The following is a 26136-nucleotide window of genomic DNA, read 5'->3' on the forward strand; positions in this document are numbered from 1 at the left end:
TCTCATAACATTTTATTTTCATTTGCGATACTGCACAAGGGAATTCTCTTATCATTTCCTAGACGACAACTTTAAACAAGTTGAAAATATGACTTATTTGCCTTCTAAATTTGTCCATTTTGTGCTTTTTTTTTGGGGGGGTGGGAATGGGGGGCTAGGAGGGGGCAGGGAGGGTCAGCAAAATGGGAGATAACTGCAGAGATAGCACCAGGTAATTTGTTTTCTACATTAGGTGGCATTCTGAACCAGCAGTCAGTTATGATCTAGTGTTGCCTGATGATGATGTTATTGTGACAGTGTAGACACAGGTACTTATTTGCATTATGCTGTAATTGTATGGTTGCCCAGGAGGCCCAATCTTTATCATAGAATGCTTTGAATCTGAGAGTTCTGTCCTGAATTTAGCACTTTGCCTGAAGTCTTGAGACACTGCTTAGTTTTTAGTGCAGGAACTGTGTCTCGTTAAAGTTCTGATGGCTTGTTTAAAAATCAATAGAAAGAGCTAAGTGAAAGGCAAATGGCTAATGTGATAGAACCATGTTCTGTGCTAAGAGATCCTTTCACAGGTTTGCAGAGAGGCTAGTAGTGTGGGGATGGCAAATACGATGGATAATGATTACCTTCTGTTTCTGAGAGTCAGCCTTAGCCAAAGCAGTGACAGGCACTGGATCAACTGGTAGAGTGTGTGTGGGGTAGAGTTACCTGACTTTGGGGAGACAGAGACGAATTAATTTTCCATCATTTGCTTTTTCCTTTTTCTCTGCGCTCTGTAGAGGTCATTCTGGCATGATGTTCTTGTGCCCTGTACTGCAGGGTGAGGCAATTCAGATCTCAGGAGAAGGAATTTGTTTCTCACACGGAGGAAGACATAGAATAGCACTGTCAGAGTGATTCCAGTTAAGTTTTTGCTGTGTTTATGCTACGTCTGTCCTGCAGCTGGCTGTGTGAGCACAGCATAGGGAGTCGCATTTGAAGCGTCACCCATCTGCCTTGCTTGGTTGGGTGCCAGTAGGGATGCAACGGTGCTAACAGAAATGTCAGCACCACTGGAGAAGCAGACGCGTCTGGGTACCTGCGCTGAGAGGCAGCCCCCTGCAGCATCACACTGACCGGCCTCACTGGTGCTGGCAGGATGAAGAGTGGCTGAGCACCTCGGTGCATGCAGCGATGCTGCCTCCAGCAGCAGTGTTAGCTGTGCCCATTCTTTAAGGTTGGCAGATGTTATACAGACACGTTATCAGGCTCATTCTTGTGCCATTTATTTTCCACAGAAGAGATGAGTCGTATCACGGGATGGTTAGGTAGAGAATAGCATTGGGGTTTTAAGAGAAAAAAGTCCTTTTTATGCTTTATTTATTTAAGAATAAATGTGTGGATATACAGAAAAAAATGCATTCTTAATGGTTCTATACAGTTGCTTCATGCAATTCAGATTTGTTTGGATAAGAAAAAAAAAATCAGATTAAGTTTCTGGTAGATTTTGGTTGATATAATTCATCCCACCTGAATTTATGTAGTATTGATTACAACATTACTAGTTAATATTGTAATGTTTTTGTTTATTTTAATTCCTCTTGTATGTAAAGGAGTACAAACCCAAGGGAGAAAACACTCATCTAAGTAAAATTTGATTTATCTGTCCTATGAGAGAAATTGTACTGTGTGTTTTAATGATGCAAAACTGGTAAAGTTAAGATAAATCCATCTTCCAGTGTAGACTAAGCCTAACTCAGTGGAGGGTACTATGCTGCATGATAGAAACAGCAAGGGCATATTTAACTTACTAAATATTTTAAATTTTATGAAGACTTTTTTTCTAAAATTTTGCTTCTTCTCAGACCAGTTATGCATTTTTTTCAGAATAGCTGAGGTATTATAAACATTATAAGTCTGTCTCATGCTTCTTGACTGATAGAGTTTTAGTTTGCTGCAACTCAAAGCTAGCAAAGAAGAAAACACCTAATAAAATACAGACTGTTTCTGCCTTGACAGTGGTTAATGTTATTGTAATGTGTCCTTTATACATCCAATCAGTTAAGTCCTGTTAGCGCATACTTGCATGAGCAGTTCCTCTGTGTGGTTACACACTTGGTCACTTTCCTTGTTACTTGTATTTTTGTTGTATATTGGTTGATTTATTTTTAACTCAAGAACATTTATAGGAGTGGTAGAGAGTGAAATTATCTTTCATTCACTCAATAACGTGCAAGACAAGTGTAAGATGCTGCAAAATGCTACTAGAAAATCATGGAAATGGGCCAGTAGCCTGACAGATTGAAGCTGTAATGAAGAGACTGTTGTTTTGTTTGAAATGCATCAGATTGCATATCAATTATATCTTCCCATATTAGCTGCCCTTCTAATTAAAGGAGAAGTATTGAATTGCAGTATCACTGACATGAAGCTCAAGAGCATTTTGTGGACAGGTGGAAGACAGTGCATGGGGAAATGGGTGATGTGGATGGAATGGCACGGAGCTGCTGGTGGGGAATGGCATTGCATTGCAAATTGATGAAAAGTGAAGGTTCCATTGACTTAGAGGCTGCCTGGATACATTACTGTTAAATTATGTTGAGCATAGCTGGGGCACGCATAAGATTTTTTCCTTTTTAAAAATTAAATGAAATAAAATATGTAGCGATTGAGTTAGATGAATCAATTGTAAACCATTTGTTCATTCAGTTTTGTTTTTATAGAACTGCAATTTGATGGGTACACATACACAAAGGCAAAACTGGTCTAATATACAATAGTTTATATATAGTAAGCACCATTTTAATTCTAACTTGCAACTGGAAGATGTCTGATAACAGCTTGTTTTTTGTTTTGTTTTGTTGTGCTTATTAAAGTTGTACATAACCTATTGTGATGCTTTGGCAGAGGCGTTGTTGGTTTTCTTTGCCATAGAAGTACCTATTACAGTATAGAAAAGTTAGCAATTTAGAATGTCAGAAGACTTATGAGACTTTTTTCTGTAAATTCTTCCCTACTGAAAAAAAATCAAAACTTTGAGACTGTTGAAAATCCTGTAAAACGTAATGAAACATATTTATCTATTTTTACTTAACGTATGGAATTACATGAGTAATGGAGCCCTCATAATCATAATTCAAGCAACTCTTTCAAAATAAGCCAAATACCTATAGAAAAGTTGTGAAACATTGCAAGAACCTTTACATATGCGTTGCAAATGGAAATTTTGCATATGAATTATTAAGCTGTATTTGCAGCTCTATCTGGTAAAGTGTCAGTCATTCCCCCTCCTTCAAAGTTGACTGGTCATCTGCCTGGCTACAAAATTCAGAGTAGAATTCTGTATGGAGAGGAACAGGTACCCTAATTATATGTGGCAGAGAGTTACCTACCTAGGCAATCTCCTTTGTAAGTCACTACTTTTGTCTGTGTTGTAGTGAAAACTATGGGCTGTAATCTGTAAATTCAAATAGGCTACATCTGTACCGCTGGTGATAGCTCTAGGCTTAAATTTGCAGCTGAACCCAAACAGCTGGGTGATCTAAGCATCTGGTGCTGTTGTTTTGACGCCTGCAGTGAGCCAGCCAAAATTCCCAGGCAAACAAGCCCTGGCTATCTGGGAGGGTATGCTTGGGTATTGCTGTGAGGTTCAGGCCTGGCTCTGCATACAGCATAGAACGAATCACCGAGGGAGTTGGGTTGGAAGAGACCTTAAAGCCAATCTAATTCCAACCCCCCTGCCATGGGCAAGGACACCTCCCACCAGACCAGGTTGCTCAAAGCCCCATCCAACCTGGTATTAAACACTTCCAGGGGTGGGGTTTGGACAGTGCCCTTACAGGCCAATTGAAACTATTTTGGTGTTTTTGTGGTCTGGCATTTGATCAGGGACGCTGCCGGATGAAAAATGTAGTTGCATCTTTTTGATGTACAGTGGTTGTCATGTCCTGTTTCCTTACATCAACAAACACCTTGTATTGTTTAAAAAATGTATTCTAGTTTTGCAGGTTATTCCCTTTTCATTCAAAACAATTTACATTCTTCTTTGATCTGAGCAACAATGTAGTTAGCTGGACGAGTCACACTGACTGCCTATTCATGTATCAATTTATTAAAGATCACATACTTTGAGCCAAAAAGTTCCATATTTAAGGTATCAGTTTTTCTATTCTTTATATATTTTTCTGTTTCTGCTGTTTCTAGTCTTTATCAAATCAGTGGTTTTAATAAATTGAAACAAGTCTGCTACAATACTGGTGAAATTTTATGCTTAGATACATTCCTGGCTTTGCATGGAGAAACAATTTTTTTTCCCCCTTTTTTCTTTTTCCCCTTCTTAAATGAAGAGGTTCTCTTTTAAAGAATGGGGGGAAAAAAAAGGAGCTTGAGTTTTTATAGCAGACAAATTTTGGAAATATGATGAACCAGGAAGTCACTAGACAGCTTTTGGTTCTTTTAACTGTCAGACAGTATTTCATATAACAGTTTACATTACAGATAATGTTAAATAGCATATGGTAACATTCTTTGGATGAAATCCTAGCTCTAATTAAGTCAGTGACAGAATTCACATTGACTTTGAAATCATGCTCATTGTCTGATTCATAACCATTTAAAAAAATAAATAAATTCCTTAGAAGAAATAGTAGCAAGCCAAAGCCAGGAATGCAATTTCTTTCTGTTCTAGACTCTTGTGGAGTCTAGGGGGAAGGGAGAGAGTAAACAAGTGTGGAAAACTGAATAGTTTTTACATGGCAAGTAAAAGCCCCCCAAACAGCTCTATAAAGCTGCTTTTTTTTTTTTTTTTTTTTTTTTGTTTGTTTGTAGTTGTACAGTTCAGCTGTGATTTTACAGCTCTCATGATACAACTTATTTAAACAGTAATAAATATGACCCCACCAGTTTATTTCTGTGTGTAATGTCAAATGTAAGGAATTAGAGATGCAGGTGATGTGCATAAAGAAGAAAAGCATTTTTCTGTGTGAAAGAATTAGATACTTGGTTGACTTTAAAAAGAAACCTGATGCAGCTTCATTTGTGGTCTTCTTAAAGCACAAAGCAACTGTATTGTAAATTATTTCATGCCTTTTCTTTCAGCTCATTCCATACAGCTTTGTAATTAGCTTTGTAAGGGCTAAATGCAGTCCAGATGAAATCACTTGCATTCCACCTGCCTGCACTGAAGCAAACTAGACTATAATATGTGGGAGTAAATTGATAATATCACAGTGAATAGTCTTTCTGTTCAGTAATGATCATGGGGAATTCTAAGAATGCCCAAAGAAAAGCATCTTTCTTTTGGACAGAGTATATTTGTAGCTTTTAGGAGATTTAAGTTAAAGGGAAAAAAATAGTGGCTATGTAGGTTATTTTCTATATGTTAAAAATAAAGTAGAAACCAAAAAGTTACTGTCAAGCTGTTCTAAGTTCAAGTGGAGGATTTATATCATCAAAATTTTGTATTATCAACTTTTGCTTTGAAAATTATCTAAGTATATAGACAAATATTTTATATAGAAACAAATATGAAAACATACACATTTACATTTTTCTGTTATTGTGTTTGTACCTAAGGTCATTTCCTATTCTTGTCTTTGTATCACTCATTTTTGCTTATTATTTGCTTTTCTGGAGCTTTAGGGGAAAAAAAGGGGGATCTTATTCCATACAAAAGCTCCCTGGAATGCTCCTTGATTTCTAGAACTTGCTTTTGTTCAGTTTTCCCACAGAATAGAATATCTGATGATTTTGCTCTTCTTTTTTAAATAATAATTTTTAGGCCTTTTTTTATTTTTTCACAACTAGCCTCATGGAAGTGAGGTCAATCATAGGCTTAAATGTACGCATTTTATCAAAGCCTTTCTCTGTTATAATGTGACTTCTCTGCAACTTCCAAGTAGTCTTTCTAGAATTAAATATAATGCTTGATGTTGGCAATACAGAATATACTTTCAGAATACTTCAATACAGAATACTTTGGACCAATCTTTTTTTTTTTTTTTTTTTTTTTTATAAGATGACGGTTGAAGTACCTGGCTTTTCAGACTTTTGTGATACTGGATAATCTTACATGGCACTGCATTGATGCCCTTACGATATTTGCTTATAGAGAGAGTTTCATGGGAAATGATAGTGTACAGCATTGTAGAATGATAGGATATCCTGAACTGGGAGGGACCCACAAGGATCATGGAGACCAACTCCTGGCTCCACACAGGACCACCCAAAAACCAGACCCTATGTCTGAGAGCATTGTCCAAATGCTTCTTAAACTCTGGCAGCTGAGTGCCATGCCCACTGCCCTGAGGAACCTGTCCCAGTGCCTGACCACTGTCTGGATGCAGAACCTTTTCCTAACACCCAGCCTGACTCTCCCCTGTCCCAGTTCCATGCCATTCCCTTGGGTCCTGTTGCTGTCCCCAGTGAGCAGAGCTCAGCACCACTCCCCTCAGGAGGAAACATTGATCCATGAAGGTTTTTTGTTTTTGTTTTTTTTTGGTTTGTTTGTTTGTTTTTTGTATGGCATTTTACTGGTAATCATTATAAGATGAAACAGGGTTAGCATAAAATTTGAGTAAGACTTGGTTCATACATTTAAATGAATTAGAGCATCATTTAGTTGCTGAATGACAAGCCGTCATTTTAGTAGTAAACTTAGAGTTCTTTACCAAAACCATCCTATTAAATGAAATGCAAATCTTAACTGTTTATATCATATAGCCCAACCACTTGCATGAAGAGTATATGTTTGGGGCTCTGCAAGTTTGCATATTTCCTTTGTAGTTCTTTCTTTTTTTAGTATTGTAATATATTTGTATATGCACTCAACTGATTTTCTAAATATATCAAATTGAAAATGTTATCATAGTTTAGCTTTTATTGTTGATGCTGAAAATGTTTAACTTGATGTTCTGAAGAATGGACTTTTTCTTCTCTAGTTGTATATTAAATGTCTGTATATGATTTCATTCCGTTCCAGACAGGATCATTTGACCATAGTAACATCATGTACTTCTGTGATTGTTCATGAACTCCTACTCAAATACGAAGCTTCCAGTGCTGAAATCATTACCATTCCAGTGACATGAAAAAATGTTTAAAGCTCTTTGATCACATACAGCTTCCATAAGGGAATGGCTTTTGAAGTGGGAAACATGACAGAGGTTCAGTGAGAGATCCATGAGCACGTTATTATTATAGATGCATCTTATATGGACTGACTTAAAAATATAGATAGGACAGCTTTATGTTCCCATATGTGCATGAGTTCAAATAGTTATCTCATGGGAATGGTGAGCCACCAGTCATTGGTCCAGTACCAAACTTTAATGAACTTCAGTTGAAGAAATATTGTTGTGAATAAACCATTGCAGCAGTGTTTATTTTATTTTATTATTATTTTTTTTAAGTCTCACAGTCTCATTCACATGAATACGTTCAGAGATGCAAATACTCAGATGCTCAAGGAATTTAGAATAGACAACTTTTTTGAAAATACCTGGAATTTCCATAGAAATCAATATTTTGTTGCATTAGGAAGATCTTACTTTGAGTGGTGGTTATCAGTTGGACTTCTTCTTTCTAAGAAATCTTCTGTAAGAAAACTTGGTAACCTTGTTGGCTCTGCAGAGGGATTTTTCCCTGTGCCCAGCCTAGGCATAGAAATTGAAAACAAATTGTCACTGTTGTTCATATTTGGTCTGAGATTTTCACGGGAGTCCTCAAGTTCCTTGTGCTGTTTTGCCAGAGGTGACCTGGTGATGGGGTTGACAGTGTTGAAAGCTACTGTTAACAGCCATGACGTGGATTTCTGGGGGAATGAAGCCCTGTCTCAGAGCACGGGGGAGCCACTTGAGATCCATCCCTAAGTGACCCTCACAGATTGCCTGTCCCAGCAGTGTCAGTACCCTAACCTTGTCTCAAAAGGAATAATCATTGAATGTAAATTAAGTATGATTCTCACATGCTTCATCTTGCTGTTCCTGATTAAAATAATAGCTCCCCTTGTTATTTCTGGTTGAAATGTTAATGAATGTGTAGTTACAACAGATCCTTTTTTGAGACAGTATACATTGCATAGTTGAAATCAGTGGCCCTCCTTGTTTACAGAAGCTGGGTATATATGTCAAAGTGACATATTGTATTCAAGTCATAGTGCACGACAGGTTAAAAGAGAAGAACTGGAGAAAGAAAAAGATTAGGTGGTGATAGGCTTCATTATTAGACAGTGAAATGAAAATTTAGAGAAGAATATCATTGCCTTAAAAGATGCAGCAGACATGTAAAACCTCAGCTTATAGACTGTTACTGTATCCCTTTTGAGCATTTACTGTATAAACTTGAATTACTTGAGACTTTCTGTATTACAGCTTTCTTGAAGATAAACGTAATATACTAGATACCCGACCATAGATGGCGTTCCTGCGGCAGACATGGCATTTGCCCTGGGAAGCTCTTGTACGGGCTCCTGAGTAGGGATGGTACCTTGTAGACCTGTCAATACACCAACCACAGGGAAGTCAGTATATGGCCTTTCCACAAAACGTGAGTTACGTGCTACGATATGGCTGCATTGTGGGGAGGCCTCGACAATTGGTTCAGGTTTTGGATCGTTTGAGTTCAAACCAATTGAGGCCGCATTGAACAAGTGGTTGCAGAGTAGCGGCCTTTTGCTGAAGAAATCTGAAGGAGTCATAATTTGTAGAAACGTGTATGTTGACAAGACCAAAGGCAGTGTTCCACTAAGAGCTTCTATTCATGCATTAGAAATATTAATCTAATTTGATTAATAATAATAATAATAATAATAAAGCCACTTGTGTCACTAAAATCTACAGCCAGTATCTGGAAGTGAATAAATACCATTATGTAAATATGGAAGTGGGTGTAAGGCAGAAGGATTAAAAACACACCATTGTTGAGATTTTTCTGGTCAAAAATAACACAAATCTGGCTTGCACAAATGATATGTGGAAATTTAAGATAATCATTTAATTTGATCTCTATGAGACAAAACAAAAGCAAGGAATGAATAGAAAAATTGAAGATAGAATCCTGTTGGAAAAATACAGATAGTTACTCCTTAACTTCATTATCTTTCATATAAGAAGAAATTGTGTTTCTTTCAGTCTTCTTTAAAAAAATAGTCTTCTGGTATACCCTTAGGAGGGAAAATAAACAAAAAACAACCATGAAGTACAGTATATATGGAAGTCATGATATATTCTCTGTTTGTAACCACGAGGCTAGAACGGACGCTTAGAACTCTCCAAAATACTTCGTTATGCTCCAAGCAAGTTATAATGACAGTCAATGTATTCTTTTTTCATTCAAATCAGTAGCAAAAGGATACGTAGAAGAAAATCTTGTTTTATTCTGACTTAGTAAGAAAAAGGAAATAGTAATACCAGAAGAAAGACTAGATGCAAAATATACTGCTTATTTTGGGATGGTAGTACTTTGCCGTGACTTTATGCTATAACTTCTTTAAACTGTCAAACTACCACCTTCTGAAAATCTTCATAAATCATTTTGCAGCCACCTTTTTCTGTTTTCAAGTTTAATCCTTTAGGACACTAAGTGAGATTTTGGGGAATTATCATTTGGTATTTCTGCTTAATTAATTTCATTGCAGTCCTTCACAGAATTGTGCTAGTCAGAGCACCTAGATCTTCAGTGAATATAAACATATATTTTAAATGGTTTTATTTCTACTGGCTGTCATCTATCTAGAGTTTAGCACTTCATTTCTATTTCACATGTGTATTTTCATATTACTTATGGTGCGGCTGCTCTGTAGAGGCAGTTTTGTATCACTCCTGAGTCACCGCTGAAGGAATCAGTGCTGTCTCCAGTAACAAATGATGGGTTTCATCAAGCTGAATTAGGCAGTTACTGCTGTGATGAAAATATTTTTGTGGCTTTTTCTCTCTGTTCCTGCCACATCCTGTCTTACAGAAGGTTCTTTACTTTCTGTGGCAACTGTGGGCTTCTGCTTGACCAGTCTGCCAACCTTTGTAATTCAGCATGGGGAGGGAGGTTGGCATTTTTCTTGAAATGGCCTTGTGATTTTGAAGGTCTTCCTCTTTTTACATTTCAATTGTTCTAAAGTGAATGCAATAAATAACATCAAAGACTCGGTACAGTGCTGTAGGAAAGAGGAGTGATGTGCAGCTATCATTTCAAGGCAGAATGAGCTCCCATGAACTCCTAACACTTGAGGCTTCAGAACAAACTTGTTGCTGGGTGTTTTGAGATACATGTATATAGATCTAAAACTTGAATCTTTCTGGAGAGGCACGAGAGGGAGTTTGATACCAAAAACATCCCCAGAATCCAAGGACCTTCTGTGGAGCAGAGGGGCGGGACTTTGGGCTCCGAGGATTAGTGTCGTGCCTGTTGCTGCAGAAGCAGTGGGGTAACACATAAGCTTCTCTCACTGCTGTGGTCTTGCACAATTTACATTCTTGCAGTGATCTCAAAAGTGGGTTTGCTCATCTGATGCTGGTACCAGGCAGTTGGGCAAGTGCATTTACTGGAAGTGCTGGCTTTCAATAGCAACAGTGTGCAAACAGGTGCTTACTACATGCTTTGTCTTTTCAGGTGAAAAGGCTACACATAAGCATGTTGTCTGAGCCTACAGCTGAAGTTAGTGTGAGGGGGAGACCAAGCTAAAAGCCGAGCTAAGTGCATCTGTTCCGGAAGAGTTGTCTCCCTCTGCCCTTTAACAGCAATCTCCTTACCCCAGTTCAGGAACCTCTGTTTATTGACATTGGTGCAGTTTTCTCTGTTGACTCATGTAAGCCCGGGATTTCACACTAGGGGTATAATAGTGGATAAGTCACTGGTTATGGTACATATGTACATCAGCACTAACAGAAAGATCCCTGACACAATAGAGAAGTAGCAGTTGCAAAGTCCAGCAAACAGTTTCAGTTCATTTCTATGTGTTGCTCTAGCTGTAGCACATAGCTGTATGCTGGTTCTTAAAATCTCATCATTTTGAATACCGTCTGTCTTCCCCACATCCATTTGGATGTGATTTTTACTGCTCCTGTTACAACTCTCTGTAGAAGTCAATGTTCTTTACTATTGTAAAGCAGCTTGAAATAGCAGCCCTTAAATCCTTTAAAACTTTAATCCCTAGTTCCAGGATTTTGTAAAATGCCAACTGCTGTTAGCATGCTACAATTAAAGCACACACAAGACAGCACTGAAGAAAAACATGAATGTCTCTGGCCAGCATGAAATAGGAATGTGAGGATGCAGGTCCATGTTGTATTGCTTTGGGTGTAAAGTTTTTGTTTGTTTGTTTGTTTTTTAATAATTCCCTCTCCCAATCTGATGGCTTTTTCTCCTTTTTCCACTGTTACTTAGTATTGGTATTGCCTCAATTGTGCTCATACATCTGTTTGTCAATCCAAACTGTAACAATAATCAATGAACTAAGTTTAGAAAATAAGGAAAAAAGAATGTAGGAAGGAAGGATAGAGGTAGGGTTTTGTGATTTGTTGTTTTCTCCTAAAATTATTCAAGTCTCACAAACAGTGGCAAAGACACAACAGATGAGTAGGACAGCAGTAGACTGCCAATTTACGTAATTCTGCACAAAAAATGGTAGGAACCCGCTAAAGTGGCTTTGCCATTAGGAAACTAGTGGTCAGCTTAGATTGCACCTGTTGTCAATGCAGTCTCCCTAAAATAAGTATCTGTGTTCCTTGTGTAATTCCTGTGTTCTTTGTATAATGATCTTTGTACATGTATAATGTTATTAGTATGTGTTATGAAAGGTTTAGAGGAAGCTGACATCTCCCTTATTTAGGATTTGTGAACTTGGATAGACGAACCCCCTTCTTTCCCTACTTGCTTACTACAGTGTTTTTTTCCAGACTTTTTTTGTTTTTAGGAATGTGGCTTCTACTAGGTGCCAAATTTAGGCAAACTTGATCATGTGTGTTTATCAGCTTGGTCTTCCCAGAAGTACTTCACTGTCATTAGAAACTATAAAGACCAGTATTGTTCAAAAAAAGAAAATAGCACTGCCATTCCCCTCCCCTCCTTACTCCATGCCTATCCAGCAGTATTGTTGTGAATGTTGGCTTTCTTATTAATCTTCCAAATTGTCTAGCAGTCCTTCTGTTATGGCAGAAATTACTGCCCTGCCTGGAATTCTACTGCAGTACTTCCAATCACATTTTTTTTTTCTTTAGCAACAACAAAATTTCAATTGTTAGCATACTGTACAGCTGACTAGCTACAGTGGGGACCAGAAAGATTTTGTATTGTTGGTTTTGGCAGTTGTTAGATCTAAACATTATTTTTACTGCATTCTCTTTTATAATGATTGAATGCTTGAGTTTATAGAAACAAATAGAAAATGTTTGCTATTCTAACCTCCCCTGCCTCCCCTTTGGGTGACTGTTCCTGGTCATGTACTAGCAGTGCCATTCACGTTGAGTAGATGGATAGCTGTGTGTCTAACCCCTTTCTTGTTGTCTCTTCATTGATCAAGTCTTCAGGAGCAAGGTTCACTGAGCGCAGAGAGAGATGCAGAGGCCCTGCAGTGGGAAGCAGGACATCTCAGCAGGCAGCTGTGTGTTTGCTCATCGTGGATTTTGTTTATGTGCACACATGTTCGGGCTCTGTGCTTGTAAGGGTGTTGCAGTTAGGGACAGCATGTGGCAGGGGAAATTGTTGTCTGTGTGCTGAACGAGTTTCAGTGCCATTTGTATGTTTGCTGTGATGCTGATTTGGGGAGGGGGAGTAGGAGGAGGAATAACATGTAAAAATGTTTTAAATAATAAAGGACTTAACCAACCCTGTCAAGTTGTACTTCATATCTAACTGTACGTGACCATGAAGTAGCAAATAATTAGCATGAATGTCAGTAGTCTGAAGGGCCCCGGAACAATTCTGTGGCTTCCCTTGTGTCTGGAAATGACTTGGTTGAGTACTGGCAGGCGTGGTATTAATCAGTAGGCTACAGTATGGTGATTTATAAATTATGTAACATGATTTAAAGCTCAGCTTCACAAAAATAAGCGAAATGGATTGTTTGATGTACAGCAGGCTAGCTGTGTGACTGTGGGCCCATTTATGTACAAAATGAAACCTGTCCTGTACTCCCACTCTGTTATTGTTGATCAAGTTAATCATATACTTCAATTTATTATCCTGTAGCTATGCACATAATTCCCATTTGACAGGCCATCTGACAGCATGTTGAACTAGGCCCCACACTGCAATTAGCACCATGTGATGCGGTTAGGCCTCAGTGACACCCCTGTGAATGGTTTATAAATATTGCCAATCAGGTGCTTATGCTTAACACACTTGTTTCTTTTTTACCTGAAGAAACAAGGTTTATAGGAGCAAATGATATTTTTTTTTATCAGGCTAGCTGATGAGATCTGCAAACAAGCTTTTGAACACAGGCTCTTTTCCAGGTCTCTGGAAAAGTAAGTCTGGTAATGCTAATTTGATCATCTGAGTGTTCTGGCCACCAGATTCTTTGTGAAATTGGGGTAGTGGTGAGGTTTCCTTGTGGAATGAAGGATTAAAGATTAGATATCATCTCCATACTGTTGGTTCTTCTCATAGCACTGCTGGGATCTTTCTTCAGTGAGATAGGCTAGTAGTAGTTCTTTTTTTGTGCCTCAGTTGCATTCAAGCATGAGCGTGCTGCTTTTGGAGAGTGTACACAGAAGAATCAGATGTTAAAATGTGTTGTAGGAATGGTTTGTAGAACCCTGAGAAGGAAAGCTTTTCTTACCCTTGACAGGCTCACTGTACGTTGCCCAATACAAGAATCCATTTTATACAGGACTAGGCATTTATTTATTTATTTTTACCTTGTTTCTGTTTACAGAAAAGTTTCAGATAAAATTTCTAATTCCATCTGGAGTTATTAGTGTTGTCCAGCTTTGTTTTGGGTCTGGAGTGGAGCCTGCATTGCTGCAGTCTGTTTATAGACTTCCTTATGGTGATGGTGTGATACCAGTGGTCTCTGCAGATCTTTAAAATATCCTTAGTGTTTATTACCCTGTACTTCAAAGTATTCCTTGCTTCTTTCCAGAGGTAAACAGACTTCATCGTAAATAATTCTTTAATTTTTAATAGATATCAGAAAATAGTATGAAATTATCATCTGTGCTTCTATCAAAAAAAAAAAAAAAAGAAACAAAAAAAAAAACAGATATTAGCATGCAGTGTAGACTGCAAAGCATGAAAAATGTGTACAACCCCTCAATGCAGTTGTTAAATCAGATCAAGAGTTTGCATTTGCTTAGTGCTTGTCTAATCCTAGCACTTGGTTGACAGCAAGGTAGCTGGGATTTAACTTGCACTAGGCATGGACAATGTTTGCTTATTTAAGGGCAGGAAAAAGAAGCTACAGGTTGTTTCGGCTCCTTCAGCTAATGTGGTATGACTGTCATACGGATATCAAACAGCTCTTGTGCATTGTTTCATGACTTAACATGAAGATGGGGTTTTAAGTTTTAATTTTTCAGAGTTGCTATTTTAACTCATCCCCTTAAAAGTTAGATTTTTCTCTTATCTCACAGCTCCATCTACTGTTGGTGCACTTTGTTAAATCAGTCTCCCCTATCCATCTTCATTTTTTTTCTTAAATTCACGCATACAGCTAAAAGCTGCTTTTGCACTCTTTCTCTACAGGTCTTCTTTGTCCTTCTTGGTCTCACATAAATTCCTTTGCTACTTTCCTCTTTCCCAAAACTAAGTGCTGTGAGCACCATCATGATGCTTCTCTGACTGATAATTTTATGTGTTAAGCGGTTCTGTTAATCTGGTCTCTTTGGGTCATGGACTGAAGAATGGAGTGTCATGCATTTAGCCTAACATCTGTTATAAAAAAGCTTCTTATCCATTCACACATCTGATTCTTCCCCAGATTCTTAATATATCATATTCCTGTTGTTTTTATAAATGTTTTGACTTGTCTTGATAAAACGGAGTCCTACTTCACTCATGCCAATTTGAAATGGTTCCACAGTTTTTACCCTGTTCCTTTGATGGTGCCATTGCCCTGTTTGCGTCCTCCCCTGTCTTATACATCAAACATCAACTACTCTTTTGTACTTTCAGGGCTCTTTACCTTGATTCTCAGTGGTTTTCACCTCTGTTCTGTTTCTCTAATAAGAAATACACCCTCACCACTGAGCAGTCCAGGACCCAAGCCTTCATTGCTCACTTCTTACGTTCTCAACTCAAGACCTCTTCATACTCCGATTTCTTGCTTCTTCTTGCAGCAAATGGTACTACCTTAATATCTGACAAGCTACATCATTTATCTCTCTCCAGTTCATCACAGAAAATCTATTTTCTTTGAAAATACTGCTGTTTCAAGACCCCTGTGTGACCAGTATTATCTTAATTCCAATTCTTTACTCCTTTAGTTTAGCAATGTGTGCTATCAACTTTTCCCATGAGCTGTTTCGGACACAGAATGTCTTTGGTTCTGTTTTGGTACAATGCTACACAAAATAGTGTGCGGTGTATGATTGGGGCTCCAAGGTGGTGTAGAAATACAGATGAAACTAACATATTCTTTCCAAATATTTTACTTATAGGAATTTGTGGGTGAAACCTGGCAATGAGGTATGCAGGGTGGTTAGAAAATGCAGAAATGGATGTGCAGAAAGAAGGATTGTGTTCCTCATTCTGTAAAGCATCTCTTGCTCTTGCTGTACTCAAGTCCTATATTACTGAAGCTTGTCATTCTGAAGTGAAATCTTACCAACTTTATGTTGCTCATCTAAGGAACACATGAAATGCAAACAATTAAAATCAGCTAGCGTTTATTCTGGAAGATATAAATGTGGCAACACTGTTCAGCTGCTCCTTTGTGATGATTATTAATCATTCAGGATGCTTTATGAATTTTAAACACTGTCCTGGCACAATGCAGTAGGGAATGGCATACTTCATCCAGAGCTTCCAGCGCTACCAGCCTGGAACTTATCTTATCTTACTAACTTACTAACTTATCTTTTTCTATGCAAAGACACAGCAAAAACTTTCCAATAAAAGACTTAGGTGTCATAACTGAATCCTGTTCTTAAGTATTTATCTTGATACTATACTTTTGTGAACTGTGGGAGGGGTGTGTTTTTGCCTATAGTGAGATTTAGTAGATGACACCAGGTTTTATACTGAACTTCTTTTTGTTTTATTGCTTCACAGAAGGAAGAGTTTCCCAGCACATCAGCCTAATTAGGCTACTGTTTTTCCATCCGGTCCAGAACTACTTTGTAAGTTACTTGTTTACAAACTAGAAATTATAAGTGGAATAGAATTTGCAAATTCTATTCCTTGTGCCCTCCTTCCTCTCTTTCTGTCTCTGAGTTTAAGTTTTCAGTCCACTATTGTATCACTCTTTTAATCAATTCCCTATAGATTTACATGTATATGACTTGGTTTCACATACATTATCCAATAATCAGTAAGAATAAAAGTGATTATGAGTGAGAGAGAACAGGGAGGCTGTTAGTTTAGCAGTTAATTTCTGGGTTTTATGTGTTTCACAGTGGTATTGGCTTGTAATACTTTAAAATCACAGCCTGCTGCCAGCTTTATTCTGTTTTTCTGGGGAGTTACTATAGCATGTGGGCTATGGGCTGTTGCTACTGGAAAACTAGTGACTGGTAAATTCTGAACTAGCTGATAGTAGCTGATAGAAGCAGTATTTCCACAAAAAGAGCCTGCTTACTTTGTGACGAAGTAGACAGGGATTATTACCATGTGGATGACCAACTTGTGAAGAGAAACTTCATGAAGTAGCAGGTGGAAACACATTTCTATATAGCAGGGCTGCCCAAGCAGCTAGTGGAATTCCAGAAGCACTCCTAAATTGCAGGTGACCATAACAAAACTATAACGTAGGTTTGGCACCTGCCTAGCTTTTGTTTGGTTCATAGTAACCTCTGTCTCATTATAAAATGAAGCCAACAAAAAGATCAGCTAGATGTTCCATCTAGTTCTTGCTCTTCCTAAATAGGAGACATTTTCATTATGAAATTTTGATCTCTGTTGCCATGTGTGAGTGTCGTGCAACATTGGCAACAATTGATAGCTGCTGTGGTGCACAGCATACAGATTAACAAGAAATACTGGATATGTGTCCTAAATTGAGAGAGAGGTTTTTTGGCTTTGTTTTGTTTTACATCCAGTCTTTTATTATATAGGTCAACAGCTATCTGAGATTTCAAGCCCAATGGAATCCCTTTCCTCCAGTCATAGGAGTTGTCTATAATCAGCATTACTCAGTTTGTTGCTACCTTACTCCGACTCTTTACAGCCTGCTCACTTTAGGAGGTATATGTTAGAGTGTGATGCCAAAATTTTTCACTGTAGAGATATTACATGCAGTACACATTTTAGGATCCCCTTAAGTTCACTCTGGGAGATGTAAATGACTATTCCTCCAGACAACTCCTTGTGATGCACCCAAATGTCTTGCTCCTTAAAGCGTATCTGTTTATCATGGGAGCCCACTGCTGTGCTCTCTTAAGTAATCTATTAAATCCTTCTGGACAAATTAGGGTGATGTTCCAGTGATAAACTGCGACACACTGTGGAGCTTATATCCACACAGTGTGCTTATATCCTTGGTCTGATGGTTCATTATCACCAGGGGCTCTAGATCACCAAAGCAAATCTCACTGCAAACACTGGAGAAAGTTTGAATCTTTCTCTCTTCTGTCAATACTGGTCAGTCAAATTTGTGCATACCCAGCAGTGAAGAAAAAGGGAGGACTATTTGGTACAGGCATTACTCAAACTTGCCTTTTTAATCCAAAAATTTGTTTCAACTCTAGGCCAAACAACTCAGCATTTTCTGATCTCATGTCCACAGAAAATATGGAGCTGGGAATATACCAAAGGGTATTGCTCTTTTTTTTTTTTTTCTCTTTGCTATTGGATATGATTCAAGTATTGCTGTTAATGCTTAAACTGAATCTGTTTATGTTGTTATAAAGCTTAAATAAGTGATAGGGGTAATTGAAAAATGGTATCTTTTTCCTGGGAATACAGCTAGTGCTAGGCAGAGCTTACGAATACAAACTTGAGAAATTGTGGGTGGATGTTGTATTCCCAAAGGGTGAAATAGTTGACAATAGCATGGCAACTGACAAACAGCAACAGAAGTTTCTTTTGGCATTCATATGGGTTGAAGAGAATACATGCTGTTCAGAAATCAAGTGGATAATGAAGTACTGAGCTATGGTAGAAAAATATCCAGGCTCAGTTCAGAAAGCTTTTGTATTGTTAGCTTCAGGCATAGTGTGGTGCATGGGTATATATTTCCTAAATGAAAATGTGTGTCTTTATTGAAATTTCAAAATACCAAACATGATCAGGTTATGTTTGGGCTTCCTTTTAAATTAGTGTTATTTAAGAAGTATAAACCAGTATTTCAGTATCTATTATAGGTGTTATTCTATTTATCTAAAAACAAAAGAGCTGTAGCATCTAAGTCCAGTGCTAAATCTCTAACAAAAGATTCTGTGCTCTATGAGGGTTTATCTTAATCAACTGTGTTTGTATTCTGTAATTAAGCCTTATGATGGTTTTACTGGCTTTGAATATTTTGTGTGCAGCTCAGAAGCCTGTTTGAACCTTTCTCAGAAATATACGTGTTGTTTTTTGTGCTGCAAGACCAAAAGTTTAAAAACCTGCATGTGAGATCCTTGCAATAATGCAGCTATTAGTGAACTTTCTTTTATGTAAGTACATGAGTGCACAATGGCTGAGATCTGTTTAGTGCAGAAGCTTGCTGAAAATATTGGAAAAGAGCTTGTATTCAATGAGCTTTTTTTTTTTTTTTCTTTTTTTTTTTTTAAATAGGGAACATTTACAACATTTCTTTTTGTCTGTTGCTATGCCTGGTGTTTCCTGCATTATAAAATGACATGGTAGCTTTACAACAATTAACAAACTCCTTGCATTGATATGCCCTTGGTGCTTCAGTGTGAGTTGCCTAGCAATGTCAGGCTGCCAATACAGACAGCTTTTGTCTTGGAAGGATACATATGTCACCTTTCTGTCAGACGTTACCTCTTTTGGTCCTAAATCCATTTCATAAATGCTTAGAAGTTCGGTAGTCTTCTGTGTGTTTTTTTTTTCTTCTTTTTTTCCCTGCAAGTTTTCTTTGTTACAGTTAATTGTTTGAAGACCAGAATGCGGCATTTTATTGTGGTCAGGACGAGTAACAAAAGCAACCAGGGCATGCAGTTTGTTACAAAAACTTGAGTAGCCCTTTGTGAAATTTAACATGAGTTGCTACAAAAAAAAATTACCTGCCCTTTCTTTCTGTTTATCAAGTGTATCGTACCTTGATGTTCTGTGCTACAGGCAGTGTTTTGTATTCTGTTTGTAGAGCTGGTGAAGTCTAAATGTTTCATAAAAGCCTCATGGGGAGCAGGAGCCAAGCAATTTCTCCTTCATGCTAGTAGCAGGGTTATTAAGGCTTCATAACTTTTTACTCTCAGAGGTAGGAGCAGGGGAAAAGAAGGTGGGCTAGATGTGCAGAATTAGGGAAAACAAATGAACAAAAAAAAACCCACAGAAAACAAAAACACAAGCAGAAATTTCTTGCTGCAATTCTAATCTAATTTACTGAGTCATTGTGCTGGCTGAAAGGTTTTGTGTTTTCATGTTGCACTATGTTTCGATGGTTCTGAGGCAATCATAAAAACGAAGGGAAACCTGGAGGAAAAAATACGGAGATAGGTGTAAGCAGCAATCCCGCTGCTGTCCCTCCTCAGATATCCATGCCTAGGTTCCAAGGGTGGAAGTTTAGTCAGACCTAGCAGATCAGATTATATATCTGTTAGCACGGGTTCATGTTATTTAGAGCTTGTTCTTATGAATGTAATAAATTGATTATAGAAACTCATGAAAGAAAAGCCCACCAAGGAAACCATTTAACATAAAAATACTGCCTGTGGCTTAAAGATTTGGGGCACCAAAATGCAGAAGAATGTTCAGAGAAAAGTATAGTTATACACCTGGTCTGATCAGGTATGTTCCCCTAGGTATCACCTTACGGCCACCATTGGTGGTAAAATTTTTATTAGGCCTTGTATGATCGTTGTATTATTGGGTGCATACGTCTTTAATAGTTAAATCCAGTGGTTCGTTGATTCTCTTCAGAAATTTAAAATAAATAACTAAATAAAATGCACAGGTGACGTTATATCCTTAGCAAGTGTAAGGCACAACATACACCAGACTACAGGGAACTCCTAGAGGAAGCAAAAGGCATTTCTGTCTAGCATTTACTTTCTTCTCCTCCCATGTTGGACAAGCTTTGTTTGTTACCATCCTGTGGACTCTGTAATCAGTAGTGAGCACAAAGATGGGTGTTAATTTGGTCCTTCCACAGTGAGAAAAAGGTAAGAGCCAATTGTGCCCCCTCAAGATCCATGCTTGTAAAACTGGCATCATTCAGCCCTAATGTTTTGGTGAATTCACGCCTGCTCAGCACTTCAGTAATAAAGATGCCACTATGCAGGTGCTGTGTTATTTCTTCTTGTTAGTTGGAGGAAGGACAAAGCCAGAGAGCATGTGGCTTTGGGCACCTTAGGCTGGAGACTACAGTCCAGCAAGATGTTCATCAGATGTCTACCTCTCATCCTCTTTTGCGTTTCCCAGGTAAAAGAGCAGGTAGGCAAAGGGCCTGACGTTTATGCAGCAGGCAGAGAACTTATTTGATGATTAAATGAAGCTTGTGCGGAGACAAGTGCTAGCAATGACTACACCCCACCATTCGAAGAGCTATGGTCAAGACCTCTGTGATCCGTCAGATTGGTTTCCTATAATACACAACAATGCTATTATTTGGTGGCATGTTTGTATCCCCACAGAATTGATGTGGACCTCTCTGTAAATACGCTGTCAGTCTCTAGTGGGTCTCCAAGCACTTAGGTGCTTACCCATTAACAAATGAACTCATAAATTCAGATGGTTACAACATACACGTTAAATTAAAGGTATCAGTCAGCAGTCAGTCTTCTATCAAGTTCAGCCCTTTCTGTCTAGAGCATGTCTCCAAGCTGCTGAGGTACAAAAAAAAAAAAAAAAAAAAAAAAAAGAAAGAATAACAACAACAAACATCCAAATCCACAGACTTGACTGTATAGCTTAGATATTATTAGCAATCGGTGATGTTGCTTGAGTTAGTGAGCCTTTAACAACTTGGTCTTAAGATATTTCTGTTGTGCCATAGTAGTGTACTATATAAAACCCAGCTATATAGAGAGCCCCAGGATTTCATTGGGTTTGAAAGAAGACAAATATGCTACAGAAGACATTTGCCGTCCAGAACTGAAACAGACTGTGATCACGGAATGACTTGGAAGAGTTAAAATTGGGAAGGTCAGACCTAAGGAAGTAAGGGTGTGGTTTTCTGGAAATGCCTAAGTACTTGCAGCTGTAAGTGGAGGTGCCTCATTTTAGGATTGAATCCTGTAATTTTCTGCATGCTTGTTCAGACCGTGAAAATGAATGAAATAAGTGGAAATCCTTATATACCAATTCAGTTTTTTTCTTTTGTTTTCTTTTGCGTGTCTCTCTGTTCTTTCACATCTCACAGAAAAAATTATATGGCAATTTGTTTAGTTATCCTTGGAAATTCGTAACAATGACTGATTTACGTTCAAGAAAACAAGTTTATTTAGTGCAGCAACTATGCAAGGCTCAAAAGTCTTTTTTCTCAATTTTGATTTTCTGAATTTTGGTCCCTAAGAAGTCTTGTTATTTCTGTATGTGTATAACACATACTGCCTGTACATATACAAATGCATATTTTCTTCATAGAAACAATTTGTGTATGTGGCTTCTTGCCAAGAGAACAGCTTTCCTGACACTTAGTGTATCTACTTGTCTCTGTCAGTTTAACTCGGCAGAAAACGTTTGCAGAGGACCTGTTTGTAGGTAAAACATCTCTGAGTAACAATTTGACCCTGTGTTTGGGACATTAGTCGTGGAGGCTGGCAGTGTTAGCATGGAGAAGGAGAAAGAAAAACCCAACACAAGCCATCTGGTTGCACTCCATTTAATGCAGGCATTTCCCTGATGACCCCCCAAAGTAAATACTAATAAATGTTTTTAGAAAGTTCTCTTTGCTCTACACTGCTCTTTGCTTGTAGAGAGAAACGCTGTGGAAAATAGCATGCTCTGCAAATCTGCTCTGCAGATATACAAGTGGATTTTCAGGAGGTTAGTCTCCTAGTTATTTTCATCTTCTAACCTTCAGTAAAGACATATCTTTCGTTGTTGTTTTTTTTCATTTGTTTTCAGTCTGCATCTTACTCCAAAAGTAGGTGATCTTTGAATCTGTCTTGGACTCAGCTGGAAAAATGTTTCAACGTTTGCATGTTCTGATTATCAGGAATGAAAGCTTTATTTCATAGCAGCCACGGGAATTGTAACTCTTCAGTTGTGCTCACTGGTGAAAATGTACAGCCAAAAATATGAGATATAAGATCTTCTGCTGGACTACTTACGAGTTGATCTGGGATGACAGAGCCTATTTCAGGCCAACAGTCATTCTAAGGTTTCCATGGAGATTAATGATGTCAGAGGAGCAACATCTGAGTGCAGTTTGCTAAAAAGCAAGGCTATATTATGCTATAGTTATGAAGTGTTGTCTTTTTGTATTTTTGTAAACTCACAGACTAGTAGAGCCCGTTTTCCCGGTGGATTGCAATTTGGTTTTGATTTGTGTTGACTCTCAGCTGAAGTAATGCTTCTGCGATGTGGTTGTTTTCCTGCACTTCACCTCAGTGCTGTAAGTGATGATTTCAGACTCTGAGATTGTACCATCTCATATACCATCTGTTTTAGCTTTGATTGCTGTTCTCTTTGCTTGCATATTTTGTGTATTCTCAGATAACCTTATTGAACTGTCTGGTGTTTTCTGCTTGCACTGAATTGCTTGTCTTAAGGGTGATGCCTAGGTTTCCCTGTGAGTATATTTGCAATGCATGAGCACCAAAATTAGAGTATTTTACTGCTCTTGAGTTTTCTGAAACTTAGAAGCTGCCGTGAAGGATAGTAGGAGTAAGAGGGGGAAATGTGGCAGAGGGAGAAAATACAAAAGTTATAAACCTAACGCAGACATGATTTAAAGCTAAAATTTGACCCTTTAGAATTTGAATGCTGTTACATTGCCTGAAGTCTTATATAGATTAAAATGTCACTCTGCTGTGGAGAGGTTACTGACAAGGAACCCTGCATTAATAATGGAGACATAGCATTTTCTAATGGGGGACTTGTGAAGGGAGGGAGTAGGAGATCTCAAGGTACTTTGGGACCACTGAAATTCCTGAATAGCCATTCCTGAGTGGGAAGCAGGCCATGCAAGCAGTGCTGATTCCTCATTTTTGCTTAGCTGTCCCAGTTCCACAGCTGTGGCTTTGGTGTGGGTTATTTGAGGGGTTCTTGTAGTTAACGTTATAAAAATAAATAAATAAATAAATAAATCAGCAAGCATTACTTAAATTTGGCCTTTTTTCAGACTTTAACAGAAAATGGGGAAGAAAAGACTTAAAAAAAAAAAAAAAAAAAAAGTCAAGATTTTATGCTTATTTTAATTCAGTTTTATTACTAAGCCACCTGCTGCGTCTATAACAGTTACTTATAAAAAGGTGCTTGTGCATGCATGCACACATACTGAGACACAATCAGAAAACAGTCACAATGGCAAACAATGTCAAGTCTCTGCTTTGCCTGTTTTTTTTTCCAGAAGGTTATTCAATAGAGAACAGTCTGTTCCTGAATTTGTACTGTGCTTCAGTCACCATACTTACATCTTGTTTCTTAACTGTAATTTTAACAGAAATATCTTTTGCGTAGCGGGGAAACACCTAACTATGTAAACTTGCTTTTATGACTTGCACAGATTAGCAAAACATACTCATTTTTTAGAGAATTTATTTCTTAGAAAGCAAAGTGACAAGGTACCTCAGAGCTTAGATCCTTTTATGCCTGAGTTCAGCAGAAAAGGAATTTCGTACCTCCCCCTGCCATTGGCCAGTTTCTAAATTCCTAAAGTGCAAAGCTTACACAGCAGGAGAGTGGTCTACTCTCATACAGACCGAATGATAGCTCCTTCTGAAAATCAGGACCTGTTAATACATTCCACATGTTCTCTGTCCCATTTTTTTCAAATTGATTATTTTGAAAAGCTAAGTAAGCCTATCTTTATTTTGCAGGAAATGTTTGGTGCCATTAGGCAGCAATGCTGTTGAAAAGAACAAAGCTGGAACAGCTTTTGATAATGTCCTCTGAGCAATGGCCAATTGCTGTACAAGTGATACAAACAGGACTGTTTGTTCTCACTGGGTGCTGAGCACTTGAAAATTCAGGCACTTCACTCATGAGCCTAAAAAGGATTGAAATTCTCTTGAAGCCTTAAGTATTGAGCAGCTTTGAAAATCTGGCCCTCTTTGTGTACTATGAAGTGTTACATGACTCTTGGTACAGTAAAGCAGTTATAAGTGTCTGACCATTACCCAGAGGGCTCAAGTTTTCATTTATTTCTTGACCTAAAAAAGGGAAAATCCTGTTCTGAGATAATGTCCTGTGCAGCAATATAGTGGGTTACTGAGTTTCACACTTGGATAGCAGGAGTTACCACGATGTGGGAAGTGAAGCCTGGGTGAAGCAGCTACAGGCTGTAGCCTTGTTATTTCCTGCAAAAGATTAAGGTTTAATGAAATGTGCTGTAATCCATAATGGTGTTGAAGCACCTTTGTGATTGGTAAATAGACTGAGGAACTGTGGAGTAGAGGAAAGTTATGGAGAAAGAATATTGTTCCATATGTTTTTAAGTACATTCCTGTAGGAGAATAATTTTTCACATCTACTGAGTCATGTAGATGGTTGCATAATTGATTGACATTTTATATGTGAGTATCCTCCCATCCATCTAAATTCCTCCCTTCACACAATGCCTTTTCACTCAGTTCTGTTACTAGCATACCATGTTTGGCAATGTTTTGGTATGCAGAGTTTACTTGACCAAATACAAAGTTTATTCAAATAAAAATCAAATAGAAATTAAATCAAATATAAAGTCATTGCCTGACAAACACAGAGATAGGAATCCCTATGCCTGCAGCAGAACATAGCATCTTGTTAAATATTGCTGCTTTTTAGTATTTTGCTGGGGAAAAAAAAAAAAAAATAGTCTGATGTCTGTTTCCACCTCCTTGTCCTCTCGTGACCCGCCAACGTTTCTCTTCTCTTGCTTATATGCCGGTCGCTTTGGCAATGACAGAGCCTTTTACAGGTACTGACCTCTGTACCTCTACTGGTGGGCCATCCAATATCACAAGGCACCTCACCTCGTGGGAATCCCCGAGCTTAGACAGAAAGAGAAGAAAGGGGAAAGTTTCCTCCCAGACCAGGCTGACCAAGTCCTTCAGTGTCTGAGGGTTTTTGTTGTTGTTTTTTTTTTTTTTTTGGTGTGTTTTGTTTTGTTTTGGAATTAATATCCCTTTTCCCCAAGAAGCAAGAAGGATTTTTTGCACAGGAACCTTACAAAACTGGTATTTAAAAGGTAAATGCATAAAGCACAGAAAGGAACATCAGTCTGTATTAAGCTGTAGCTGCATCAGATCTTGGTTGGCAGGAATTAGGAGGGGCTATAATTGTAGGAATGACAGCTAGGACTTACAGAGTTGTATGTCTCACATGAACAGCCCTAAACACGAGGATCATAATTTCTCTTTTTCATTTTAGAGGAATGAATGCTGTGCCCTTCAAGCCCAGCATGTATGTATGAAAGTAGACATTTGTAAGTGCAAATAGCTCTGCAAATAGCTGCATGGCTGACTGTTTGTTTATTCGCAGCACAAATGTCTGCATGCAGTTTTGCAGGTGCAGCCAACGCTTGAACATTTTTCCCATGCTCTTTGGCCATTGCGTCCTTTAGAACAGGGCCCTGTAAGTTGATATCTGATACTCTGTTTTGTTAATTTTGGTATGCCACCGTAATAGTGTGTGTTTGCTGCTTGGCTTTTCAGTTTTAGGATCAAATAATTCACTTAGTCCAAGATTTTCATATTGCCTACATCATGAAAGATCCAAAAATTAAAAAGTCACCTGTTACTTACATACCCTTAAGAAAGTAGC

General features: G+C 38.1%; 1 protein-coding gene across 1 annotated transcript in view; it reads left to right on the top strand.

Moving 5' to 3' along the window:
* The window catches only part of PLCB4 (phospholipase C beta 4), a 201970-nt gene that overhangs the window by 57785 nt on the left and 118049 nt on the right, over window positions 1–26136 (top strand). Inside the window, exons 3-4 of the mRNA XM_084285056.1 lie at window positions 16177–16244; window positions 17811–17877. The gene's annotated coding sequence lies outside the window, so the exon portion shown is untranslated. The remainder of the gene's footprint in view (window positions 1–16176; window positions 16245–17810; window positions 17878–26136) is intronic.

The sequence above is a fragment of the Netta rufina genome, assembly GCF_964035555.1.
Source record: "Netta rufina genome assembly, chromosome: 3".
Taxonomy (NCBI): domain Eukaryota; kingdom Metazoa; phylum Chordata; class Aves; order Anseriformes; family Anatidae; genus Netta; species Netta rufina.